Raw genomic sequence first — 27,325 nt, forward strand, 5'->3', positions numbered from 1 at the left:
GTTCATTATGCATCGTGTGTGTATGCGTGGGAAGGTCTCATTTAAGCAGAAAAGTAAAGGGGAAGTCTATCAGAATCAGCAGTACTTACAATAACATCTGCTTTTAAGACAACAGGCTCCTATCCATCCATTTAGCTTTCCCCAGCAAATTAATGAAGGGAGAAAAGGTGAAAGGAACTCAGTAAATAAGTCTGAAATCAACTGTCGCTGTGCCTTGTGGAGCTGGAGGCAGGTGATTAAGGCCTCCTTTTATTAATATTTGATTTACACCAGGCATTCTTTATTTTAAGTAACTTCTCTCTGTGTCTTGACAGGTGGGTTGGCTGCACAGCAGTGATCAACACGCAATCCTTCAGTGCTGGGATTGTGTGTGAGCTGGCAAACTGCATCCCTGAATGCAGATCTGTGCTGGTTTTTTACTACCTTCACTCAGAATGGAACACACAAAGCTCTTCCAACTGGTAGCACTATAGAGGTGCAGATATTTGGAGATACAGCAGAAGGATGTATGCAAATCCTGCTTCTGTGTCAAAATCACTTGGAAAACATGCTTTCTTGAGAATTGCCATTATTGTGTGCTAAGGAAGATTAGGTAAAAGCTGTCTTTACTAAATTTCTCTATGCTTGAACTAGCCAAGTATGGTGAGAGTACAGAGCTTAGATAGCTTGGTTGAAAGGATTTTAATCAGGAATAAGCACAACAGACAAGTACTTGGTGCCCTGTTAGCTCTGCAGCCTCTTGGACCCAACGGGTTTTTTTTTTAAAAGCTCCCCGTTTTGAATGTTTCAGAGTCCATTCTCAGTCAGGAAAAAAGATTAAGTTCTCCATAAAATAGAGGTGGTCTATGATTCATAAACAAATGTCTGTATTAGGACCTGACTGCGGAAAATTGGATTTTCAGATACAATTTCAATGGAGGCAAGGAATTTATCAGTTAATAATAGGAAACTTTGTGAAGAGCTAGTAGGTTTTGGTTTTTTTAATCTGGTTCAGTAAAATCCATTTCATATTATGACAATGTTTTTTAATAATTTTCTGGACATTTTATTGACATCCAACTGCTGTGCAGAGGTTGTGATGATGAAGCTTAAAGCAGCAGTACCTTTTTAGCAGTAGCTGTTTCAGAGAAACTCAGAAATTGGGGAGGATCTATGGGACAGTAAATTAGAGAGTGATAACCATTTATTTATGAGGACATTACAAGTGAAACCTAACGGCAGTTCTTTCCCACTGCTTTTGGCTGCTGGTGTTTTGGAGTAGGGAGATAGTGTGGTCTTCTCTTGTTTAATTCACTCAGTATGGTTTGGTTTGAGCTGAGAGACTCTGAGGGGCACAGGACAAAGAACAAAGCATTCTTCTTGGCTTGTGTTTACTGTGACACTGAGAATGTGCTTCTTCCTTCTGCAGCCAAGTTCAACTTCAGCACAGATGTCTTGTGTAAATATAACCAAGTGTCTTCTTAATCCCTGAGCATACATGACAACTGTGTTCCCCATTTCTGAAGCAGAAATCTCTTTGTTTAAGCAAGCAATGGAAATTAGTGTCTAGGAATTTAGCAGAGTCCCCATTGCTGAAACTCAGAAGATCGGTTCAAACCAGCTTTTGTGAGGAATGGTACAGCTCAGCTTAATTTTACAGATTTTTTAATAGATTTTTCTGTTTCCATGGAAAGGATTCTTTCAACTGATGCAACTGAACACTGACTTATAGGATATTTAGGATATTTACAAATCAGTTAGAATTCATTAATTCTAATTGAGTAGAATTATCAGGGTGCAAGCAAGACAAATATTTAGGGTTTAAAATTCTTATCTCTAACTATTAACTATAGTAGCAACACTACAATGCAACACTTCTAAAAGCAAGCAAACAAATGAAACAGTGCCACCTGGAAATTGTCTTAATATAACCTAAATTCTTAAAATTGCTTTCAAAGTGCCTTCGAAGTTCTCTCATCCTCCAGTTCTGGTGTACTCTGCAGTCTCAGAGACTGGGTCAATGCAGGGGCACACTGTATATCTTCAAAAGAGATCGCTTGCAATCCCCTAAAGACTGTGCTGCATTACCATTACAGAAGATCACTAATCAGCAGCAACTTGCTCTATGGCATTGGACACATGTAACTTATCTCCCTGCATTACCCTCTCTTTAAAAAACCCCACAAATCTCCAACAAGCTGTATGGAGGATTGAATAAGATTATGCTTTTACCCTGGTGAACCTGGGATAAATGGAGACTCAGATGCTGGAATCCTTCTAATTGTCTAAAAAAAAACAGGAATTTTTTTTTATTATTATTTTCAATTTTTTTCTCCTCACTTTGTAAGAGAAATTAAACAAACAGCAGGAACTTTGTGGCATTTAAGGAAATGCTCAAATGTGGTCTTACAGTTTGTGTATATTTAAATTTATGCCACATTTTAATGTCACCTTCCCTTACATCCTCCTTGCACCCTTCAGAGGACAATGTAAAGGAAAACACATAGGGAAGAAGAGGAAGTCAGAAATTGCTTGATTAAAAGCAATGACTTCAAGACATTAAATAAATAAGTGCTAAATAAACAGTACCTTGAACTAAAGCTATACCCAAAGAAGCACAGTGAATTTATTTGTGTTCCTGCCAGTTTCTGTGCACTGTTGAAGCAAAGTGTTCTGATAGAGCTGTCTATTACTGAAAAATAAATCAGGATTGTTTGTGATTAACATAAGCTCTGCTGTCTCAGTAAATAGCAAAAAAAAAACAAAACAATTTCCTTCTGTTTTGTCCAATTTTGTTATGTGATGTTTTCTTGAGCCTTTGAAAAGTTGACTTCCTTTTCCAGTTGTAATAGGCATCAGAGAATAATTATTTTTTAACATAGTAACTAAACAACATCAACAACCACTACCTCTCAAACTCACCTTCGTGTTCTTGGCATTGGAAAGCAATATGTTGCCAGAGCAGAAGTCCTGAGAAATAAAGTAGATTTTATTAGATACAGAAATTTATCTGAGTAATAAAATTTACCCATATTCAAGGTGTTCTTCAGAATAATATTAGAAAGATAACTGTTTAAGGTAGCTGGGTACTATGACTGCTGTGTACTTATTTGACTTTTAGTTTAGTTATTAGACACCTATTTGTGGTGATGTTTTGCTACTTGCCTTCTAAAAATATTTACATTTGGTAATTTCTGTTTTACACAAGAGGACAGAAAAATGGGAGGACTACAGACTTTTCAAGACTTAGAATACAAACTTTATGAATCAGATGATTTGTTGCAGTCACAGGGACAACTGCACTTCCAGCCCACCCTGGGATCCTCCAGAATAAATAACCTCAGGTATCCATACACTCTCAGCTGACTCACACTCCATTCCCACCATGTGCAGACTGTGTTCCCCTGTGATTTATCACAGCAGCCCTAAGTCAGTTGTGCTGTCTGTAGCTTTTCTGCCCCCTCCTACAACCAATATTCATGATAACCACTAAATTACCTTCATAAAATAAGATGTATATTTAGAAGCCAACCACAAAGAGGTGGATACAATTCAAAACAAGGAATGGTCTGTATCCACACCAGCTTCATTCACCCTCCGGTTTTCCACTTCTTGGTGGTTTCTTATTGTCTCTTCTCCATGTGGTTTTCCTTCCTGGTCAGACTCTGCAAGAACTGCTGCCTGTGTCTACCCAGAAAGCCCATGAGATTTGACCCACATCTATTCTGCATCCTCATCTCCCTCCCACCTTTGAGAGAGCTTTTATTTAATCCAGGGATCCTTTTCACCCCTCAGTGACCACTCTGGAAAAACTGGAAGCACAATTGGCTAGTTATAGCTGCACTGGAAAGAAGATACCTTCCACTAACAGACCACATATTCATAAAATGGTTATTTTATGCAGCAATACTGCACTGAACCAGGATCAATAGTGTTACTCTTTATAGACTAGTTTTCTTGATCAAAAGAATAAATGGTTTCAAGTACAGTAATGATTGGAAATCTTATTTTCATTTATGTCCCTGTATGTATTATAGAGTAGACAAATGCAGAGTTGAAGTGCTGGGCACTAGCAGAATTCTTGTTTGTCTGTCATGACAAAGATGCCCACAGATATTAAGTAATTAAGTATTACTAGTATGCAAAGTCCATAAGTAGTAATCTCTCATTTTCCAGCAAATGTATTGTAGCCTCCATACCAGATGTAATGATTGTATCATAATAATTTCCTCAGTTTTCCCAGGTGCATAACAGTGATTTTAATACCACTTGTTCTAAAAGCTAAGGAATTTGCTAATAAAAAATAATCTTTATGCATTTATTCATAAGTCAAATATGGTACAGAAAGTGTGAGAAATTTGACCTCTATAGGAAGAGAGTATTTCTAGCAGAAGATAATAATGAATATTATAAATCCCCAGTTGTATTATTTTCTCTTGTTTTTCAGTGAAGAAGGTGTGCTTGAATGTCTTGCAAGTTGGAAATTGGTGCCAATTCTCTTCCTACCTCCACTACCCTTAGGACAGGCTGTGGAAAGTCTTACCCTGCTTGAACTGGATGTTTTTGAGAAAGGGTTTTTTTAGCCTCCTTAAGACCCAATTGATCTCCTGGGTTGAGGCTTATAAGTCAAGGAGTGTATGTAGTAATCTCTTTTGGATGAAGGCATCCTCTCAATAGGAAGCAGCTCCTCATCTGCTGAAATCAGTGGTTCTCTGATGCCATAGAAACAGGGGAGATGTGTTTTTTTGGGCCATACACATGCAACGCGGATCTGTCTTGGACTCTAATCACTGCTGAATGATGTTATACATTCAAAGATATTTAACTGAAAAAAGATCTGGTATTTTTCTTCTTATGCACTATTTGTTTAACCATAGGGGCAGCTTTTTTCCCAGGGTTCAGACTTCACAGTGAATGCAAGTAAATACCTTTTTGCCCACACGAATTTCCAAATAACTGACTAAAAGCTGGAGTAGGCAATGGAACTGAAAAATGCTATTATGTCCTCACATTTATGTTATGGACAGGCAAAAAGAGTGAAAACATTTTAATTCTTTACTGTTTGTAGTATCTTTTCTAGTTCTTCAGTCTTCATCTTTTTTTCCTCTATATAATCTTTGCAAGGTTTTAATTTCCTTGCATTTTTTCATTGTCAACAAAATACTTGCAGCAATTGATTTAATAGTAGAACATTTGCAGAAACATGCTGAACATGCAAAGTGTTCAGTGTTCTGTCTTGAGGGTTTTTTTTGTCTTTTAAAGTGTAGAATCCCTGTTTAAACTTAGGCTCTAAGACAATTATGGTAAAGTAAATGTTCTTGGGGTTTTTTTCATCCTGCCCTAGTAGCCACTGTTCATTGCACGAAGCTAAATAGAACTTTCTGTGATGCACAGCTGGAAACCGTGTCCTATTTCTTGATTCTTACTTGATAAAGTAAGTCTCACTTTATTATGTCTTCTCGAAATGAGACATTTATATTTTGTTACTACATCTGGAAGATAAGAATTCTGATTGATTTGTAGATATCCTAACAGAATGGAAGTAGGGCAACTATAAACATATTAATGTCTACTGATTAATTTTTACAAATATGATCTGTTACAACATACCACAGAGCAAAGGCAAACAGCTTTTTATCCACTGTTGTTTTCATGGTTGTTAAAAAATGAGGCTATACTCTACCTGATGTGGTCAAAGCAGGTTCTGTGTGCAGTGTCTGGACAAATGGAAGGCCCAAAGCAAACATAAAACAGGTTTAAAGCTCTGTAACATCTGAGCACTGTTTCCTGTCTCTAGCTCTCATTTCTATATTTGGCATAAGCTACCATGACCTTTACTGCTATCCTTTAAAGGGATAACTTTATAGCAGTGGGGGTGATTTGGCCTCAGATGTCTAAAACTTCTACTGAATTCCACTTGCACCATATGTGCCTATAATGGTGTGTGTTGATTTAGTGCTGTGGGTTGTAAACCCACTCTCCCCACCTTCCCATCCCAAAAGAGCTCATAGAGTTCTCTTGTGCTACTTAATTAAAGACTTTATTACACATAGCTGGCTGTAACCAGGGTTGTTAGAGACTCACTCCCCCCTCCTCACGATTTTTATACCAGTAAATGTTCAGAAGTTTTGTTACAAGTGCCTAAAATAATTAATACTGACTGGAGCGTTTTGGACTAAAGAAACGTACACCTTACACAGTATCTCCTAAACCAGACATTTGGCTTTTGGAATATGTGGACTTATCCTAGTAGTAAGGAACTTGAAAAAGCAACTCTGTTTTAATGGGCTCACTACACTGAAGTACCTTCTTTTCTGAAAAATTATTAGAGATCTGCAAGTTTTAAAACTTGAAAGCCACTGAATTAAAGATAGGTTGGACAAGAAGAGTACAAGAAAATACTGTGTTTCGCTGTTTATCTGTTTGAAATGATGGAACTCTCCTTCCCCATTTCATAACCACATTTCTGTAAACAAAGATCCCAACTCTTAAAATTTCATTTTACAACAAATACTTTTGTCAAGTCAGGAGAAAAAAAAAAATACATCATCACTCACCTTCGTGTTTTACTTGTTTGAGATGCACACAAATATTCCCTGTTTTTTGTAGCGAACAGGAAAACTGTTACGTCTACATTTGGTATTCTGACATCTCTAAAACTCCCTCATTAGAACCAATCTCTGTACAATTATCAGTTACATTTTAAGCTCTAGAAATGCCATTACAAATTCTGCAACATAAAATTTTACTCCGTTAAATATTTGCTTTATCAAAGAATTCTTGGAGCCCAGCTCTCCAAATTAAACAATCCTAAACCAGTCTGTAATCTCTGTTTCTTTCACTGTTTATTCTTTCACTATTTCACCTTTGTTCTCTCACTATTTATTGTTCATTGCCTCTTTACTGCCTTAATTTGTGAACTTTCACTGTCATAGCAGCATTGTTAATGTTGGCACGTGGGCACCAATGAGGCTGTTTCCCTGAATCAAAGAAAGGCTCATGAAAAGAGATGGTATTCAATGCATAAGATGGAGTTTTTTATTGATCCTCTGCCATAAAAAGAAAAAAAAAAGGTATTTTAAACTTTGACTATGCTGAATCTTCCAGTTGTAGCATTACATGTTGCCACTTCCCCTGAGCTCCATCAAAGTGCCAAGGATAGAGATGTGATTGCCAGGCACATACTGCAGCTGTCACTCCCAGTAGTGGGAAAACTGAGCTAACAACTGAACATCTGGATGACCACAAGTTCAGTCTGTCCAGAATTTGTCAGTTCTTGCATATCTTTGCCACATCTTAAAAGCAGAGCCAGTGCTCCACTTCTATTGCACTTACTTGGTGATATTTTACGGACTGCACAACCTGAGGTGTCTTGGCTGCCTAATGTGGAAACACGAATATTGCTTCTACTTTTTTTGAACAGGCTTCTTCTCAGCCCTGTCTTCAGATAATAATACAAACTGGAAGTCTCAGGAAAACTTACTGGTGTTGCACAAGGATATGTTCTTGAGGCATTGCTTTCAGTATTAAAACAGTGGGATAGGGTGACCATGGGCTGGCATATTTTCTGTGTGTAAATACCTTCAATAGTTTGCCATCAATGGGGAGTCTATTTATATAGAAAATACATTTGCTGGTATGTAAAGGAAAGGGTTAAACACAAGAGAAACTTGGTTTGTTCTCTAATGCTACACATGGTCTCCGAAAATCAAAGCATGAAAACATCATGGAGCTTGGAAAATGATGAAACCACAAGTCATTTTTAACTAATTCCTGTATGCCATGTTACTGAATTTTACAAGATACAGTAGAAAAAAACCACCATGTGGTTTCACTTAAGCATATGTTGGCTCTCCTAGGGGAACCCCATGAAGCAAATGAGTGCAAAGAGGATAAGATTTGGAGTATTACTGGGTACTGAATTATTCCATCTCCCTTTCTGTGCTGGAATCCAAGATCCAGTAGTTCAGAGGGTCCCAGAGAGGCTGCAGGGAAATGGAAATGTAGTTCCTTGCCAATCAAAATATGTACTGGCATTCTCTTATACTTACATGATCCTACAGCTACCTCTGGCTTCTTTTAAGATCCAGATCTAGGTTGAAAGGTACCCTGAGGGTCTTGACTGATGCTTTTTTTTTTTTTACTTCATTAAATTAAAATATCTCTCTACCTTCCCACATTTCTGGTTTGTGTCTCCGTGATGACAATACTAACTTGTTCAGAGCTCATATCACGTAGATAACCAAGTAATTTGTATCAAGATAAGGACAGTTTCTTAGGCTGGATGTGTATAGAGCCTCTTGCAGTCAGGGTCCAAATTTCTGGGTGGGCCTTTGTGTGTGGTAATGATTTTGAAATCTGAAGCAGAACTTTGAATTCTTTTTTTTGTGGTGTATTTCCATTTTAGTTTGACTATTTAGTTGAACTGTTCAGGACTTGAGTCTCTTTTTCAGTTACTTGTGTAGTATTTTGCCAGTATAAACCTTGAGTAAATAAGATAATTAACCTTCTAAATTTCTAAGAAAAAAACATGATAGCAGACAACATTTTAATAGTCACTTTTGAGTAAACATAGAACTGAAATAGTAATTTCTAATTCATAATCTATTATCCATAATATCCATAATCCCATTAGTTTTTATATAATTAAATTTTTTTCCCTAAGAAATTAACATAATAGGCTAATAACAGTTAGGAGAATAAAATCTAAAACTATATTCTTCACAATGATGCTAATCTTAATGAAAACAATAAAGTCCTTCATTGGTTCTTGTAGATCAGTTATAAAACTTTTCCTTCTGTCTTTGTTAAATTACCTTGCAGAATTATGGTATGTGAATTCAACTGTGCTGCTGAAAAAAGAAATAGTTTCCTTTTAAAAAAAATTAGTGCTTCATAGCTACTGAAAGTAGTAGGAAGTTAGTTAAAAATTCTGGAACAAGCACTGTATTTGGCCAGTGAGTCTATTTCTAAAAGAATTCTTTCAGTTGTCACTATGGGACTATGGTACAGGTATTTCTAAGTATGTTCAGGGCTAAAATCTTACAATACTTGTTTAGAAATCATGTAATTGCCTTTTCATCATGAATATTTAGAAGATTTTTATGCTGAAATATTTTCTAGAAAGGATACTGATAAACAAAGCTTAATTTGTTGCTTAGAAGCTTTAGTTATTCGAGTCCTGTTTTTTACCCTTAAAATTAAAATGTTAATATCATCATCAACATGAATAGTGTTGAATGTATCAAACAACAGGACTTTGGAACAGCAAGAACCACTTCCAGCTTTCCCTGGAATAAATGAGTGTCTCTCCTTTCTATTTCTTTGCTAGACTCCAGTTTAAATGATATAAGACTGATGCATTCTGTACACTCTCTAACAGCGAGAATTAAACTGTTATGGAGTAAGTCTGTCAGGGTAAAAAACGATGTAGCACAACCTGATAAATGCATGCCCTTGTTCATTTCCAATAATTCCAGGGGCTGATGAATTCTATTGCCAAGGGATTTCAGTATGTAAATCTCCCTGACTAAAGCTTTGCTGAATTTTATAAGAACAGAGTGTTGTCTTTGTGTTACTAAACACAATAGTTAGTGGTTCTTGTGACCTTACTCTCTAGGGATTGGATCTTTTAAAAAAAAAAAACATAATGAAGGAAAGCTCCACGACGCACTGTGGAGCATAAACGACACCCTAGAGATCCCTAAACCCATCCAGGAGTTTACAATAAAAATTTGCAAATGCAAAAGCAATTTTGACAGAGCGTGAATAGATGACGACTGGATACGGATATAAAAGGAGCAGAGTTTCCTGGTGAAGGTTTCATTCATGGGGTGAAGTGCTGGAGGTGACAGTTCACCAACTACACGCTGTCTGACGAGGAGATTGCCTTGGACTTAATAGAGTAGTCAGGGCAGGGCAGGGGACAGCAATGGCTGATTGCTTAAAGGAGTTAATGCACCAAATGAGTAGGGTCACTCAGGCATGTTGTTGGGTTATTTCTAAAGCAAGATACAGAATGAATGACTAATTTCTTTGTGCTGCTCGTCCCCTTCGTCTCGTGGTTTGAGCTCGTTCATTCCCGAACCAATATTGCGGCTTCAGTGCAAATGAATCTCTCTGTGCATGCTCACACCCTGGCCAGGTGTCTTCCTTTGGGGTTCCCTTTCCCAACAGCAGCAATTCCAAGTGTCAGTGACTTGCAGAGACAAAATCTTGAAAGTTGAAGCTGAGTCTTTAAGTTTGAAAGCTGAAGGTTGTTCACGTTGTAAAATTCTAGATTAAATGCTTAAAAAATGTGCAATTATTGGAAGTTAAGTTTCAGCTTTTCCTTATTTAACATTGGAAAACTGGTGTTGCTTTTCAGACCGACTAAAATTTGCCTAGATTTTTCTTTCTTTTTCTTTTTTTCTTTTCCTCTTTTCCCCCTCTCTGCCTTTCTGAAGGAGACTGGCTATGCTGGTGAGCTCTTTGACAGGAGAGTGAAAAGTCCTAGTCAAAGGTAGAAGGAGATGCTGCTGGAGAATCTATTTTCAGATGATTTTTAACTCAGAATTTGAGAAGTATCTACTTTTTTAAACCCCTGTTCCAATTCTTATAGGGGGTGATTTTAAAAGGCTTGAAAACAACACCTCTTTTCCAACAGCCTAGAACAGAAAAGGCAGTGACCTAAACTCCTTTCCACCCCAGGAACTACTCTGAACTTGGTACTGGGTTAAATATAAATCAAATTATTCTCAGGTAGCACACCTTTGCATAAACCAAATGTATATTCTGTGACAGTGTTGCAAAGTCTAATGGGCTTGTCCTTTTTTTTTCTCTTAAAAGTCCATCATTGGCTGACTGTAAGTAGAAGAAGAAAGAGATTCTTCACACTGAAAAGTTGTTTCCCAAATAACCATATAAAAAGAGACAAAAAATTGCATTACAATTTTGTTTCTGGCAAATTTTTCTTTTTGGTCTTTTTGGTCTTTCTTCTATAAAGACCAAAAAAAGGAGCAGTTCAGATTTTCCACAAAGAAATAATAAAAAGACCTTTTTTAAAAAAAGCAAACTTTTTTTATTGTTTTCTCTTTCTTCAACATTTGTTTTGTCATCAAAAAAACATATTTTCCTGATTTATTTGAAACCTACTCCAAATAGGTCTTCTGCATAAGATTCCCAAGGAAAACTAAAAAGCATTTTATTTTTAAGAGCAATAGATCAGGCCTTAAAACGTGGCATGGAGGGGGGAGAGGATACAAAAGCATAAATCTGCCAGAAACAAGTTTTTTTGTCTTTTAATAGGGAGGTATTTTTATTAAGTCTTATGCAAACTACAGGAGTTATGTTATATGGAATCAATATGCTTGCTATTTATATAATTTCCTTACAATTTGAACTTTTCCAGCCTTATTCGGGGTGTTAAATACTACTTTGAGGACTAGTTGATTAACAGTGAGGCAGAAGAGTAACTTGGAGAGGCACCTAAATATTGGTGTGTGTCAGAGGTTTTATATGGTATTTTCCAAACAGCTGAAGAGAGATTTTGAATTCCGAAGAACATTCAGCTCAGCCCGTGTCTCCTCAGCCTGGTGTTTTTTCTCCTGGTCTCAGCCCTTTTTCCAAAGTCTTCAGCCAAACACACAGAATTGATTTGCTTTTTATTTTTATCCCCATTTATAGCAATGTTTGCTGAATAGGTATTAGTATTTGTCATGACAGGTTCAGTCATCATCTGCTGTCTGCCTCATTCTGGTTTTGACTTGATTTATGATGTTGTGGCAACACTAATATTAGTATTTTAAAGATTAAAACAATGTTTAGATTAGAATAGGCAGTAATCACTTTTGAAAAGGTTGAATACTATGATTTATAGGATTCCGTAAAAATAAAGATTTAATCTTTAAATATTTTTATTCAGAACCCACCCAGAACTAATGGCCAAAATTAATTGGCAATATTAGCATATGATTGGCATTACAAAGAAATTAAATATATTACATATAGAGATACATTAAGCTGTTCTGTGTGTGAATGTATTAGAGGAACAGGTTATTCTTCACAGTACCTCTTTAATTTTCTTCATAATCCACTGTTTCGTGAGTGTAAGCTGTTCCCTTTTGTAGATTCCCTAACGGGGCAATATGAAAATATCCATACAAAAATAATGTAGTCAATTAAAAAACCAGCAGGGGGCACATGTCTTTAGAACACTAATGAACGAGGCCTCTTCTCAAAGCCATCCTGCAATGATGAAACCTCCTGAATCAGCTCCTGAGATGAATGTTGCCTGTGACTTTTCTCCTAGTTAGTCTTACCTGGACATAAACTGAAGGGGAAAAACTGATTTATAACTTCATAACTTTGCAATTTTGCCTGTGCTTTGGACACATCTTCATAGTGTAGGAAGTGCATCTGTCTCAGTCAGAAGTGAGGCACTGGCTATATTAAAGGTATCACACACCCTGTCTTTCTTTTCCTTTATTGCAATGCTAATTTAATATTCATGAATAGTGCCAGATTAAGAGAAAAATATCTTCTCCCTGTTCATTATGTAAAAGTTCTGCATAATTTAATGCCAAGGAAACCAATATGGTTATACATATAACATTATCAAAGCAGTGAGTAATTTTTTCTATAGGTTTTATGAACCAACCTGTATAATTCAGTACTTCTAACTGCCTGTAGGAAGCTTATTTTCTATCTAGTTCATTGAAACTTTTGCTTGAGAGAGGCTCACATGTAAGCCAGGGAGTACTTCTAAAAGTGAAAAATAAATTGCTATGGTAACTAACCTGTAGTTGGTATCTCCATGAAGTGGCCATGATGTGCCAACTACTGCCAGTTGTAGTGCCCTTTGATGGGACAGACAAATTTGGCTTTTAGCTGCTCACAACCTGAATAAATCCAAAAGGGTTCATGGTTAAGTCCAGCTTTACTCCCACAGTTGTGACTTTCCAGGCTGCTGATTACGAATTGGGACTGAGGTCTTTTTTATTAGGCTAATAAAATCCTATCAGAAGGTAATAATTTTCAGTCTTGCATTTGTGATGATCTTTTGAATCAACAACTACTGCTTAAAACAACATTTTGTGAAGGGTTTCTCTGTAGTGTGAAGGGCTTCATCTTCCCCTGCTATCCCTGTCCTATTTCTGTATTAGTTACTTGCTAGCACTGGAGCAGTTATTCCTACCATTAATTATCTGTATCACAACAGTATCTAAAGACCCTGGTGAGGACTGAACCTGTGCTGCAGTAAATGCAGTGCAAATGCATGCAAGGTCTCTATCCTTGCCCCGCAGATAATAGCTCCAATTTATTTTTGTATCTGAGATGTTATCACTACATTATCTGAACAAATGTTTATCTCTCAGCACCTCTGTGAAGCAATGGAATACAATCCCCAATTCAGAGATAAGGAACTGAGAGATTGTGACTTGTCCAAGGTCACATGAAAAATCTGTGGCAGAGCTCAGAGACCAAAAATGTCCCATCCTGGCTCACTGTGTTGAGTGCAGCACCACAACTCCTTTCAGGCTTCAGTTGGAAATAGATTCTCTCATACTGGCTTTAATTTAGGAAACTATTGAGGAGGATATTGCAGGGCAGTGAATGAAGTTACCTGGGTCTATTGTCTATTACAATTTCTACTTTTCATGGATGCCTGAATCCTTTCCTTTGTCTTGACAGCTCCTTTCCTTTCTGTCACATCGTTAGCTGGTTCCAATTACTGTAACTCCTCCCACCTCAGGATCTTCCCCTGGACTTTCTCTTTTTTTTTTTTTTTAGAAGCCTGAAGCACCCCAAAGTTTACCAAATCCACTTGAGGAAGGAATTCTTTGTACAAAGTTCAACTTCGTCAAGGCATCCTCATACCAGTGAGGCTTCCCTAAGCCCATGGATTCACACTGCTGTGAAACCAGCATCTTGAATCAGACCTGGCATGTCCACTTTTCCTTGGAAACCATGTCCTTTGTCCCCTTCACATGTGGTTAACCACCTTGAATCATGACTTACTGTGCCCCCACTGTTTCTTCTTTGTATGTGGGCCAGATGCTGAACTAACACAGTGCTGGAAGAATTCAGTATAGTTAATTTGCTCAAGATTTTTTTATTTTAATTTTTATTTTTGACTACAGAATGTCCATTTTGATTAGAGATAATGCAGGGTCCTTTTCTTTTTTTCTAAGTGAGCTACTTTTTAGTCTTTTTTTTTCTTCCTGTCTTGAGTACTCCAAAAATAATTAAAGAAACATGCAGCAGTCCTGACAATATTTTTCAACTGAGTGTTTTTATGCAAACTTGCTGAGCACAGAGGGACAGCACATACTGTAATGCGGAGCATGTACTATGTCATTGACAGAACTATATCCTTATGCCTTTCTAAGTAAGAACTTCCATTGAAAGCCATGAGTTTCAGCTGAAAAGAAGCAGAAAGGTGTACCAGGACATATCTGAAAGAAAGATGCAGAGAGCTCTGCCTTTGAGGCAACACAGTCTGGTAGGTAGAGGATGAGGTTAAAAGCTCAAAGAGCAGGATGCTATTCCTGCTGCTGTGCCTTGACCTGACCTGTGACATTGGAAAAGTCACTCACCTTCTCTTTGTTCCTGATCAGCTTTGATGTGTTTTGTATTCAGGTGTAACTTTCTGGGCAACCTTGCCTACATTCATACAATGATAAACTGATTTCTTGTACGATTTCAAAGACTAAGTTAGTAAACTAATGGGTTATATTCAGCCACTTGGCACATTCAGAGATAACATAGTTTTGTAGGTATTCTTACAATATTGGTATTAAGTTGTTTGCTTTAGTCAAGTACCTTAACTTCTCTTTTCTAAGGTTTGCCATGGGCATAATTATACCACATGCTGCTTCTTTGGGCTGTTCCCTCTGCAATCTGAAATTCCAAACAATGTGGCTCACACTTGTCCCTAGGGACAGGCATACCTGGAACAGCCTCATTCTTACCTTGTCTTTTCTAATCATCTGTCCTCCAAATCACATTTCCAATATTTGGATATATGTTTCATTGGATTAAATTTAACCCAGGGTTATTGGTTTTTACCGCAGATGATCACGTTCTACCACTTTTTTTTTCCTGCAGAACATAACAGTCCCTCTGTAAACCATAATATACTGTGGAAATTTTATTGTATTTTCCTGCCCAATACCTCATGCACTAATCAGAATCCAAACGGTTTGGGGTTAGTCTTATCAAAAAGTGAATATTCTTCCCTGATGTGTCTTTTTACAAATACTGCCTTTTCCAACTTTCTGCTAAGGTTTGGGGTTTATACCTTTAATAGGAATTTTCTCACAGCAGTAAACCCCAACTTGCATCCATTTGCCTTTGTTTTCTTCAAAATTAATAACATTATCTTGCTTTCTTGCATCAAACAGCATGAAAAATACACTGTAGCACACTCCATTTCTCCTAAAAATTCCTCTGGGCTAATGCTGCTGTTCTAATTCTCCCTGCTCTACTTTGTAAGCTCTTCCAAAGTATTGTTATACTTTGTCACTCTTGCATCTTATTCAAAATGTTGTCACCGCCTCAGTTTCCTGTGATTGCTGTGACATATTCTGCTCCCTGTAATATAACTTATTATTTCAAACTTGGACCATCAGAGATTTTTTTTTTTCTGATCCCAACTCTTTCTGGAAATAATTAACGTTCTCTGTCACATCACAGTGCTGGAGCAGCACAGGGACCAACTCACTTCCTTTGTTTACATAAATCAATATGAATATGTCAAAACAAATTTTGTATCTTTCAATAGAGTTTGAGTGTTTTCTCTGTTTCTCTAAATCTTTGTCCTTTTCTTTTTAACCTCCACAAACTACTTTCATCCTTAAGCTGGTCTGTAGTGTTTAGAAGCATTTTCCACTTTACCTTCTGTTCATAGAAAAGTATTTGCTTAGGTGTGTGCACATAAATGTATACACACATAAATCTATTCACACATTTATACACTTATACACATACAAAAATTTTTGAGAAACAGAGCTCGAATTTTGATTTATGGAGTGGCTTATTTTTCACTTTTCACAGTTATTATAAGCTTTCATAATTAATTTAATTAATAAATATTAATCAGTAATTAAGCGATTAAGTGAAGAACCATCTATTATCAGAACTGATTATTCTTCAAATGTCCTTCCAGACTGGGAACTTCTAGTGGTCACTACTGTAAATGAAATGCACAATTCTGTTTAGATTTCTCCAGTGGTTATGCTCTTTGGGAATTTCAATCCCATTCTTCCACCTTGGATTACATTCTTAGTGAATGTTTTATTCAGTACCAAGTGTTAATCACTATAAAGAGAATGACAGAACCTTTCTTAATGTGGTGTCTGAGATTTAAAGGGATTGGTATTCTGTGAAATGAGGTTAATGGCTCATACCAAGGTCTTTTTCTCTACAGAAATATAAAAATGACTTCTCATCCTTTCTCTTTCTCTCCACAAAAATTTTTTCTCAACTGCTGGCTGACTCTGCAGCAGAAAACAAAAAATGAAGATTTTTTGTTGTGTTGTAATATAGTATAGTGAAAAGAACCCCAAAATCTGTCAGCACGTGCTCTGCCTAGAAATTGTATCTCAATTCACAAATGTTTGGTTACTGGGCTTTGTAATCTGAATCTGTATTTTTGTATTTCCCACAAGAACAAGGGCACTCTGTACCTTTCACTTTTGCTTTTATCCCGTGTTTGTCAACTTTGAAATGGATGTAATCTGCTGTTGTTATGGCATCTTTTCCCCAATGTTTTTTAGGAGTGTTATCCTATTTCTTTGTGATTTCTTTGCTCATTTGATGCTGACCTTGCCAATTTACTTCATCCTGTATGTCAGCTACCCTTTGTGTACTGAAAAACACATTCCACCTAAATTGCTTATAGGTTAATCCCCTTTTTATAACTTCAGTCACTGACATCTTGCTTTTGAATTAGTTACTATCATTTTGTTGACCTTATCAATCTCAAGAGTGTCCTTCCTTCTTCTAAAACAGTAGCCAGAATTGAAAGCTCCAACCTCACTAGAATCTCAAATGCACCTCAAAACCTAAAGGTAATAATTCTGTTTACTCTCCAGGCTCCAAAATAAATGCCTATGATGCTTCAGGCTTTCTTATTGTGCAGCATAGCAAACTGCATATGCCAATTAATTAATCATGAGTACTGGAGAGATTTTGAGAGGTAGGGGTAAAGGGTTGCAAGTCATGCATGTCTTGGTTATACTATTAAGGTTCACCTTCCTATTGCAGAGGCACAGAATATAGGAGGAGATAATTTCCAGGTCTAAGAGACACATTTTCTGGGCTGTTGAGGGCTGTGAATGTTATGCAAGCAGTTCATTCTTGACCTCTGGGAGGAGGACTGTCTTCTGTTGCTTTACAGTGCATGATTTCATGAGTGGAATTTATTTACAGGATCTGAAAAAGCAATTTCCTCTTCAGCCAGTGATAGGGGGTTCAAAAGCAGAAAAAAGAAGATCTCTGCAGAGTTTCCAGAGATAAGACACAGACCTGTCCTTCTAGAAGTCAAAACAAAGCATGTTTCAGCTCATGGCCATCACTTTCAGCATTGCCAATTTACATGAGTCTCTTGGTACTGTCAAAGCCCAACCCTGGGCTTCCTGTCTTCAGGTTAACACTGCTATTTTACTTTTTTATTAAAAAGAAAAAAAATAGCTCATAGTTGTAGAGAATAAACTTTATCGCTAGAAGAAAATTTGCATTTTAAAAATTTCAACAATATTAAAAACAAACAAACAAACAAAAAACCAAAAACAACAAACTATACTTAGTTGAAAGGGGCCTATCTCAGATGTTTACATACATGTGTAGTTAGCACCCGACAGTACTGAATAGCATTAACCTGCAAATTTCAGTTCAGTGATTACTGTCTCCCAAATTTTAACTCCTGTAAAGTGATGTAGGTGTGACAGTAACAGTCTCAGTGTTACCTGAATGATTATCAGAGGTATTTTATATGTGAGGAGTTGACAAAATTTCAAAGGAGCAGTGAGAGCAGCCCTTCTCACAGGAGGAACTGAAGTTGCACATGTTTATAAAATAAGGCTGATAAAATCCTACATTATAAAGCACGTAAGAGAGGACAGAGACTGGAACCACAGTACTTGTTCCAAATACTCCTAAACTTTCAGTGTTGCATACATGCACTTCTAATAACATTTCTATCATCTCATTGTTATTGATCCTCTTAAAAAAAATTAAAATATAAAAGAAACACTTATTATATGCAATTTTATGCTTTTAAGCAGGTATTTTATAGAACTATTCTGAGTTGAAATCCAACTAAAATCTGGAAATATTCAACAGTTCTTCTGGTAGATTATATTTAGTATTCAGTGAAATTATAATACTGCAAGAAATAAATGATAGAGGGAAAAATAATTCAATGATCCAGTAACCTAAAACTGAGGTTCAAACCCTTCTGTGGTTGCAGACCTCAGCACTCCTTTGTAAAAAACCACTTTGTCTATCTATGCTCCTATCTCTTCTCTAGACAAAGAGGGGTAATAATTAGGTGTGTTATAATGTTAAAAATCATAGTATGTGGTGTCAATGTGATACGGATTGATGAATACAGGAGATAGACAGATAGATAGATAGATAGCAGATAGATAGATAGATAGATAGATAGATAGATAGATAGATAGATAGATAGATAGATGGATACTTATGGGGAAAAGGTTTAAAAGTTAACTTCTTTTAGCATACATTTCTTCTTCTAACAATTTCTTAGTTACAGTGAGAAGAAAGAGACTGAAGTTGGTACTAGGTGAATATATGGAAAAGATGATGAGACAATGACAGAAGCAAAGAAAAAAAGAACATAGAAAAGAACATTTTAAGGTTTTGAGTGAAAAGTAAGCTTGCCATTGGCTTTTCTCAATATTAAAATACTTTTTGGTGGATGGAGAGAGACAAAAACTTACTACCAGTGCCCATTCTGCCCATTAAAGTCCTGGTATATCAGAGACTTCTTTCTCCAAATCAGATGTCCCTTCCAATAAAAACTATGAGGAAATACCTTTTCTGTGCATGACTGCAGCCTCCTTCCTTCTGTGGCAACATAAAAGGATGTTCCAATCTATTATGATATTACTGTGATGAGAAATGTTTAATTCAGGGGAATTGCATCATATCTGAAGAACTCTAGAAAACCTATTAACATAGTCTTTCTGCAGGTAAGGTTCTGCCAACATGAGATTCTCCTTAAAGAGTGTCACTGGTAAAGGATGGGAAGAACAGAATCCTTACAGCAATAATAATGTGTGTCAAACTACTTTGCAATGGTCTCTGGCTAAGTGAACCTATCCCTAGCAAAGCTGTAAAAAATGAGCTTCCTAATATACGTAAGTTATTGTTTTCAGCCATCTTTAAATGAATAATGGCCTCATGACACAAACCTACTTAGCAAATTGTGCAGCATCCTGTCTATCAGCTCAACACGGGCCCGCTGTGTGCTCAGGCTCATCAAGGACTCTCTCACCTTTCACCACAGTTGCTTTGGGATAATGAAAGAACATCATAAACACAGTTTCCTGGAGGCAGAGATAAGGATGCTGGAAAAGTGTTAACATGATGGATACACAGTACATGAGATCATGGTGGTGATTGTTTTCTTCAGATAACAAATACCACTCAACAGTCAGACACAAACTGAACCTTGACCTTAACATCCGATTTTAGGGGACTGGTTTCAGCACACAATGGTGCTGCAAGTATGAACATCAACAAAATTTATCTGCATTGTAGTTGAGATCTTGTAAAATGCCATAAAATCTCTCCCACAATGAAGAAATGTTGGCCACATGATATTTTCCTCAAAATAAGAAGCAAAAAGTTCAGAGAATTGCATTTGTGTCATAGGTTTTGCACTGGAAATACTGTTTTAGCAAGAACACATGCTGCCAAAAATTAAAGTGTGCAATTATAAGATACCCTACACCCAACATGAAAGGTACCACAGAAGAAAGTCAGATGTAAACCACAAGGAAATGTTGCACATTTTGGCCACAATACCTCATTTGGTGAATTTAGCACCAAAAAATGCAGGACTTCAGAGAAGCTCCACTGTTACACAATGAAATGGAAGAACTGGATTTTTTGGGAACATTTGTTTTGGAAAATGAATTAATTCTGTCTCAGTATATGAAACTTGATAAATTACCCAAAAGAGAAAAGACTGGAGAGAAGAAAAGGCAGGCATTAATAGTGTTAATACACTTTTCCAAGTGAAATGCTACAGATCAAGATGTTCCAATCCAAGCCAAAAGTTTGATACCATAGGATGTATAACATGTGTTAAGCTTCAAACATGTGTTAAGTATAGCTAGATGGAACCACTCTGTTTCTTCATTGTCCAATATTGAAAATGAACAATATTTTCTACTTAGCTGGACATGGTTTTGTTCAAAAACTACAGATTTCAGCCTTGTAGTAGTCAGTGTAGGATTTTAGCCAGCAGAATAAGTATAACATATATCATCAAGTCTCAATAACTGTAGCAAAAGTCGAGGTATCCATTGTTCATTAGTGATGTCCTAAGTTAGAATGTGGAAAAGTAAAGAACGAAAGTCTGCATGTTGTAGCCATTTAAACTCCAGACTAATTCAAACTCTTTGGTTTTTTTTCACCAATTTTCTGTTTTCTTTTCACCATGACACCTTTGCATTCTACAGAGCTACCCTGTGGGCAGTTTGTTAGTAAGAAGAAGGTTTTAGGAACTACTTTGGAGCTGCTGTCTGGGACATAAATTCTTCCCTTGCCATCCTTTTGCCTCAGCAACCTTGTCTCTCTTAATCTCTGTGTTTTTTAACTTGATATTCTCTTCTTTATTTGCTTTCCAATTTATTCACTTTGTCTACCAGAATAATCTCTAGCCCCACATAGTCTACAGAATTTAAGAGCCCAGGCAAAACTAATTGGGAAGATAATATAAACACTGTACTCAGAAGGGGAGACATCACACATAAATTACCAGATGCCTCAGAGCTTGTGCCATTCTCGTCGCTGTTTCTTTTTTCCCTTCTGTAATTGTGCTTAGGGAATGTGTGTAAAGCTGGCAAGACAGAGGTGATTCACAAATAACTCTGTGCATAAACGTGGAAATCCTCTGATTTGAAAGATCAATCATGTAGTTCATTGTTTCAGGATTTTTTTGACAATTTTATTCCTGAACTTTTTTTTTGCAAACACTGAAACCATAAGCAAGTATGGAATAAGCAAAAATTCAGCTAAAAATTCCATGGGAAGTGTTTTCCTGATAGTTTTGGTTGCTTTTCCAGTAAAAGAAAAATATTCATAGTTTTGTTTGAGACATGAGAATAAAACCAAGCCAGATGGGCAGACAATAGCCAGGGTAGCAAACTTAGCAAATATAATTGAACCCACCTTGGACTAAGTCTCTTTGTTAATATTAATTTTGCATTTGTAAAGGCTTTATAAGGGGTTAAGAAATTATTCAAAACTGCTACAGACATGTTAAACAAAAATTTCACTTTTTAGACATGATAAACAAATTTTTACTTATTAGACTCTAAAACTGATAATTTTTTTGTCCAACTGTCTGATAAATGAAAATTAAATTAAAGGAATCTTCAGTGTGGAATCAGGATTTATTAATGAATGATCTGTGAATGACAGAAATGGACTATACTTGTTAGCAACAACTAGGAAAACTTGGGCAACCCCACAGGGCTGTGCTGTACATATTACTGGGAAGCAGGTTCTAGGCCACCCTCAAGTTATCAATGTAAAGAAAGAATTTATTGGGCTTTCTTCTGTTTTTTTCTTCTTGAAGGAAAGAGTAAATGGTAGAGAGAGTTGCTTTGTTCCCAAGTGTCTTGAAAAATTGTCTAATTTTGATCTCTACAGAGTGTGTGTCACTTTTTTACATCTTTGAAAGATTTTTTTCTTAAAAAACATGTCCTTTCCTGTTAAAAGAACAATGCTGTTATTGTGGGTGGGTATTTTTGTTTATTTAAATGAGACATAGCTTCCTGAAGATATTTTCATCTTTTGCTGTTGAGAAATAATTGAATATGTACCTTTGTACAAATCAGTGGTGATCCAAAAATTTGGATATCAGAACAACAGTGTAATGAGACTTTTTATTCTTTTCTTTTTTATGTACTTGGTATTTGTGTTCTAATTGGACTGCTTTCCTTGTCAGAATTGGCTTCTTCTTTGGGTTTGGATGCTACTCAACATATTTTGGACAACCCTGCAATACAAAGAATAATAAATTCAATCCTAAAGTTAAAAGAACAACCTTAGAATTGAGGAATTTACACTAGGAAATAAAACCTCAGGAGTAAACCATATTTGCAAGTTCAGCATCATATCACAAACAGGGAAAGTTATTCCAAAACAAAAAAAAAAATCAAATTTTAACACTCTAATTTTTACTTGTGTTGCATTGTGCATCTACCAAAGATCAGTACTTTGCATTTATTAATACAAGGTAGGTTGTTAGAAGTACTCATTCTACTAATTAGTAAATTTTAGGAGTAACTTTAGTATTGGAAACATATATTTTTCTGGGTACAGAACTGACCACTTCTATTATTTTCCCTTCAGCAGTAAGGTAGGGACTGCTGAGGCCACCATCTGAATCCTTTTTTTTACATAGATCTTCTCAGAATTCGTCTGTGATTTGAAAATCACACTGTGATTTGAATTAGAAATATTTTCTCAATTAATTGCCTTTACTGTTCTTACTTGTATGAGTAGTAAAGTAGCAATGTTGTAGGTAGTTAGTTTTGGGTTTGATATAATTATCCTGTGTGTGTTTCTCTGCCCAATTCAAGAGGAATTTTTAAAATGTATTTATTTTGGTGTTTTTCTCCCTTCCCTGTCTCTTTTATTGACACCACGATACCGGTCAATGAGAATTCATCATGATGAAGGGGAATTGCTGGGCTTCAGTTCTCATTTCTTGGACAAATACTGTAAGATATCTTGTTGAAAATAAGAAGTAAGCTGACTACTTTCATTAAACCTTTTCTCTCTAATTTAAGACCTCTTCACTAATAAATGAAGGTGGCAGGAAATCTCTCTGCATATTAGAGTACTGTGAGGTGCACTTTGAAAGCGACACAGGAAAAATTGTTCCTGTAATAAGCGATTGATTTTGTTAATGATCAAGACTTAAAGAAGAGGATATGTGAGCATAAGTGTATCTGATTCTGAGCAATAGTAACTGTTGTGTTTAGTACTTCAATAATTATATGCATTATAGAAAACACAGGGAAGGTGATGGGGAAGGTAGGAAAAAATACAGATGATGCTTCGAAGACAAAAAAAAAATAGGAAGAAAGCCTTGCAGTCCTTGAAATACATTTATGTATAGATTAGTAAGTAGAGTTAAACAAGTGCTACAAGCAAACCACCTCTAGAGCCATGAGGTGTCACTGTGGCAAAAGAGCATTGTCAAGTCATTAGAAGTCATCAGAATTAACTTGACTGAAGTAAATGGACTAATTGGCTTTAAATACTAAACAGAACAGTTTATCATAAAACCAAAACTGTGTGGGCAGCAGTTCTTCAGCAAACAACATGTTTGTGTTTTGAAGAGCACTGTTCAGACCCTCCATCGGGCCCAGCTACACTGAAATGCAAATAAATTCTCAATGGATACCTATTTATAAACTTATTTTATCTGTGTTCCTAGAGGTTCTTAGAGCAAAACTTTAAGAGGATTATCTCTTTTCCTTTGAATAAGCTTGCTGTCTTAAGGGGGAAAATCAATAATTAGTTTACATGTTGTTCAGAGTCCCCCATTTAAGCTTCCGATGTTTGCTGAAATTCAAAACTGAACTTTTAAAGAGTGCTTTGAGGCAATTATTTGTGGTTGGGTTTGATTTTTGGTTTTGTGTGTGACCTTTACTGAAAGATGTGTGTTCAACATACCCTTTAGGTTGTTCCTAAGTGCATTGACCCCATCTCCACTCTGAAAAAAACCCTCCCAAAGCACAAATAAATTTAAATCAATTCAAAATGGAGGAAAGCCACACACTCCCTACATCAAGCTATTGTTCTCTCACTATGGCTATTAATTTTAAATTAAATGGTCGATATCAGCAGCTTAAATCATTCAAGTTCATTCAGGTGATAAGATAAAACCTCAGTTGTCAACCACCAGACTGTTATATGATTGTGACTAATTTTATTGCAATGAGCACTTGTAAGTAATGGAATATATGAAGGGTTATGCTTAGCAATAGTTATGGTTCTGACAAGTCATATTTCAGCTGGCAAAAAAACCTCACAAAACAATATTTACTGAGACTCTATCACCTTTCCTTGGTTTTCATTTGGGGAGGGTTATTGGGAATGGCACAATAGCTCACAGACTCATATTTTAAACACCTGGCTCTACAGGTATTGTAATAGGATGAGAAGTATCCATACTTGCAGTTGGAATTGCAACTGCTGTTCATACTATCAATCTGCCTATAGGTATTAAAGAAGCCGGTTGGTCCCTTGGAGCATTATGTGTCTTAAATGAAAATTTTGGAAGAGTAAAGTAAGATATGATATTGGATCTCGGATAAGATAAAGGTGAAGGAGAATACCACCATGTTATCTAAATGTTTGTCACATTATCCAGGCCAATGCTGTCATGAGCTCAGTTACTGTCAGTAAAGGAAATGGGAGCATATTCTGTTCAGTTGAAAGCCTTGTGGCTGTCCCTGCCATAAGGGACCAACCATAGGTTCATAGAATCATAGAATCAGCCCAGTTGGAAAAGACCTCTGAGATCATCAAGTCCAACAAAGACCACTAACCCGTGCCATGCCAGTTGTGTAAGTGCTCCTAACACTGCATTTTCACCCTGAATAGCATTTGAGAAGTGGAGTGTTCTGGAGAACTACTTTTTAAAACAGAATAAAGAATGGGAATGCATTTCAAATACTGAGGGAACCAGGAATATAAATTGAGACATGAGGATTGCTTTTGCATGAGGAGCTAATGCTGGATGGTAACAAAGGACTCAAAACCTGCATTTATCTGAGGAAGAGGAAGTGAGAACTGCTTAATAACTAAATAATGAAAATGCACAGAGCGCAAGCAGCATAAAGACTTGGTCTGCTGTGCATCACACCTGGCTTGATCCACCTAGGATTCCAGGATAAGAAAGGCAGACCCTTGACTCATTGCAGAATCTCAGCAGAAGTTTTGTTTATACATGTGTTTTCCAAAGAAACTGCCTAATGTTTCTAGGTGACAAAAATGTGGTCTGCACTTTGTTTTGTTTCACTTTTGCAGAGGTTTTCTTTATACTTCTTTTTAATTGGGCTCCAGTTATATGGTGTCTTATGACACTTAAAAAACCCTGTGTCATATGCTTATGAGCAAATGGAGACTGAAAGTTCAGGAGAGTGTTATAATCATCCAAAAGAGGGAGTGAAATGCATGGATATGTTTTCCAGGTGGGCAGTGGTGATGGGAAACAAAGTTGTTTAAGGTAGTGGTTGATACTCTGTAAGGGTAGGCTATATGATAAACTAGGAGAGGTTTTGGAGATGGAAGTTTAAACCTGTGAGACAAACCATGTCTTTGTCCAAAATGCTGATGTATTTAAGGGGATCTGTTTGCCAGTGTTATAGATATATTCTGTTGATCCCCATGATTTATGGAAAAAGAGGATGTGTGTCATCCCCCCTTCTGCCACTTGATTAATAATTTTGCCATTTTGTGTGTGTGTGGCTGTCACTTCTCTCTGAAGCTCTGGAAGCAGACTGCACTTCAAGCAAAGCAGTCGTGGTATTTATAGTGAAATTCAATTCTCCTGGTTTTGGTTTATGTAATGTTGACATCCTGAAGATTACAAATTGACAACTGAGCATAAAGACTGAGCATTCTTTAAATTCCAACCAACCAACCAAAGAAAAAAAACCCAGCAAACACCCATGAATAAGGCTCTCCATGGTATTCCTTCAAAAACTGTGGGATGTTGAGGATACTTCATATCTGCCTTGGAGATGACTGTTCCTGTTGAAGACGAGGAGTACGTGGCCCTTCATTCATGAAGTCCAGAAATTTCTAAGTGCTGGGGTTTGTTTATTTTGACCTCAGCACTGAAGTACAAAAGATTTTGCTGTAGAGTCAGAGTAGCTGTTAATGCTGGTAGTAACTGTCTTGCTCAGTTTTTCTTTACTTCACCCTTCTTCCTTCAAAAACCAGAGACTTCAGGTCTCCAGTCACAGAAACAAAATGTAGATCAGAATTTGGGAGCCTGCATCTGACAGAGGCAGGCGCACCTGCAGTCCTATCAGGTTATTCAGTGAGTTTTCTGTCACAAAATAGTTTCTGTGTGGTTTAAGTCAGTAGCAGTTTACCAAACTGCATGTTGCCAAACTGTTTTGATTTGCTGGGCTTTTTGTTTGTTTAGTGGGCTTTCCTGTGCTTTACTTCTGTCTTTCCTTTCTGAAAGGAACACTAGACTGCCCTTTTAACATAATTTGAGAAGAAATAGTAATTGCATATGAGACAACTTTTGGTACGTCTTCAAGTGATTTAAAATAGTGCAATCTTTAGTTCTAACAAACATTTCTGTCAAATAAGTAAACGTGGTTTCCTGATTCCTTGGAGGATGTGCTGTGACTTTGACATGAAGCTGAAAAGGACTGGCTTTGTCAAAGCCTGCAGTGCTGGAGATAGTTTTAATAGATTTCTTGCTTGTGCTAACAAGAAAATATTTCATAATAGGAAGGGAAAAAGGAAGTATAGGGCTGGGGTGATAATGGATATAAAAATGGGCTAAGTAGTTATTTTGTGGAGGGTCTATATAATCATGATTTGGTTGTTTTAACAGGGTATGAGGAATACTTTATGAAAGAAATGTAGCTTGAATTAAGCTACCTAGAAGAAGTATGTCTCACATTTGGAAATTAAGTGGTCAAGGTAATTAGGTGACTTAGTTTCAGTGGCATGTCTTGTTAACAGTATAAAACACACTGACTGTTGCCTTTCTCGGTGATAGATGCTGTTTAACAGCTTATGACTAGAGCAAGAAATATTTATGGCACAATGAAGTAATAAAATCTGTTTGAATAGACTACCTATTTACAGAAGTGAATTAATATAAAAGTACTCTGGCAATTATCTGAGTAATTTTTTTCCTAAGAGTACATCCAGGACTGGTCTCTATGACAAGGGTAGCAGAGTTTGTTTGTCAGCTTGTTCGCTGGGTGGTTCTGCCAGTAAGGTGGGAAACAAACCAAGTTTGACTTCTACAACTTGAAATTGCAGGGGGCAGGGTGGGTGGGTGGATACTTTTTGTTTCAATTCAATTATGGTTGACTGATGCCTGTTGTCAAAACAAACA

Source organism: Pipra filicauda, unplaced genomic scaffold, assembly GCF_003945595.2.
Source record: "Pipra filicauda isolate LSUMZ 115617 unplaced genomic scaffold, ASM394559v2 scaffold302_size1215360_pilon, whole genome shotgun sequence".
NCBI classification, from domain to species: domain Eukaryota; kingdom Metazoa; phylum Chordata; class Aves; order Passeriformes; family Pipridae; genus Pipra; species Pipra filicauda.